Source organism: Octopus bimaculoides, chromosome 5, assembly GCF_001194135.2.
Source record: "Octopus bimaculoides isolate UCB-OBI-ISO-001 chromosome 5, ASM119413v2, whole genome shotgun sequence".
Classification (NCBI taxonomy): domain Eukaryota; kingdom Metazoa; phylum Mollusca; class Cephalopoda; order Octopoda; family Octopodidae; genus Octopus; species Octopus bimaculoides.
The window spans coordinates 57,134,733-57,137,011 of record NC_068985.1 but is presented as its reverse complement, the minus strand read 5'-3'; positions in this window follow the sequence as shown (position 1 = coordinate 57,137,011).

The window sequence follows — 2,279 nt, the reverse complement described above, 5'->3', positions numbered from 1 at the left end:
GGGGTTCTTTATAAAAAACATATATTGTCTTGATATGTTTTACGGTTTCTACAGCATTCATCACATGACATGGCCTTTCTCACATTTTTACTTACCGTTATAAATCATAGTAAATCACTAGTTACATAAAACATAAACCAGGCATTAGATTTAATGGCTTAAATTTTCACTAATTATTTAATAACTATACCTGAATTTGTGTAGCTATTGCAGCTATGTCCTGAAAAATGGATCACGCGGAGTTTCTATCCTCTGATCAGTGATCTGTTAATCCTGAATGTATGTTACAACGATCACTTTCATTATCTATGAAAATAAAAATGAATTGTTATATTACATTTCATGTTGCTCAGCAAAATATTAAAACAAACTGGATCTTAGCTAATTACATTTATCTTAGATGCGCTATACAGTGCATCAATTAAGATTAAATATTGAAACTTACCGTCAGTGAAAGCTCGGTACAGTAGATTAATCTATCACAGTAATGGACTAGTTTGTATTTCATCTAAATAGCGATCTGTGATCATGTGTAAAGGCACATTTCCTCTAAAATGTTGTTCATTAACTGTAAGCAGTAGTTGAGCAATGTTATTCTGTTTTTATGCATCGTGTATGTATGTGCATATATTTATATATATATATATATATATATAATCATAACTATACAGGGATTAGCAGGAGCTTCTTCTCCAACATACTGAGAATTCAGAAATAGCAGTGAAAGAACTACTGATTCCAAACTACAAATCCCTGTATATTTATGATTATAAATGGTTTTGCCGATAGAGGTTTTTTCATACTGAGCTATTCGGCAAAATTGTTAATTATTAATTTTATTACTAATTGAGGATTCCCTGACGATTCTATATATATATATATATATATATATATATATATAGAGAGAGAGAGAGAGAGAGAAAGAGAGAGAGAGAGAGATAGGGCAGGGAATCGTCAATTAGTAATAAAATATAGCTAATCTTCAGGTCAAAATACATCAATAATAATAATAAAATTATGTATATATCAACCAACAATAAATAACAAATGAATGTATATAAAATACTTATTATAATTATATTAAGATAGAAAGATATTTTTAAAAATAGCAAAATTATAAACGTTCCATAATTAACTTTACGTTTATTATAATATAAGCTAACAGGAATATTATAAGCAGAAACTAATTTTAACGAATCTTTCGTTTAAAATACAATTTAAACGAAGTTTTAGGTTAAAATAATAAAGATAGAAGTAACACTTATCTAAACGCTGCTATAGTTTAAACTAAAATAACTTTATATCATTGTTTGAAAAAAATATGTACTTTTATATTAATTCAAATGATTTTTTGTGATAATTTTAGTCGATACATTTTTTAACAATAAACTGATAGTACAAGACTTCGATTAGATTAGGGCTGAATTTTTTCCATTAATACTGTCTAATATTTCTTTTTGTTTTATGGGATAAATAAGTAGTCATTTTATTTAATTTCTTTGATTATACATTATAGCTAATTGTTTTATTATGATTTAAGTTATATAAAGTATAACCTTCCATTCATAATAGAATTTTCATTCATGTTTTTATATCTATTTATTCCATTCTTTCTCTTTACGCAATATTTTAACGAGACTTCTTTCTTATAAACGTTTTAGTCTAAAATATTTTAGTTTAAACTATAGCAGCGTTTAGATAAGTGTTACTTATATCGTTATTAATTTATCCTAAAACTTCGTTTAAATTGTATTTTAAACGAAAGATTCGTTAAAATTAGTGTTTGCATATACTATTCCTGTTAGTTTATATTATAATAAACGTAAAATTAATTATGGAACGTTTATAATTTTGATGTTTTTAATAATATTTTTCTATCTTAATATAATACGTATTTTATATACATTCATTTGTTATTCATTGTCGGTTGATATATACATAATTTTATTATTATTATTGTTGTATTTTGACCTGAGGATTAGCTATATTTTTGAATAGAATTGATTTTCCATAGTTTTAATCGATTTAAATATTTTTTCCTATTTGAAAATTTTGTTATGAAACACGTGTAGTGGTGTTATTTTCGTTATCTTATGATATTTACTTTGTATTATATTATAATTATTTATTGTGCTTTTACTAATTAATTTTTCTATATGTGACATTGAATTTTCAGCGATCAGTTCATTGGATTTTCATCGATGAGTTCATGAACCTTGGTTCTTTTCCCAAAAGCTATATATATATATATACATAAATATATATATGTGTATATATAT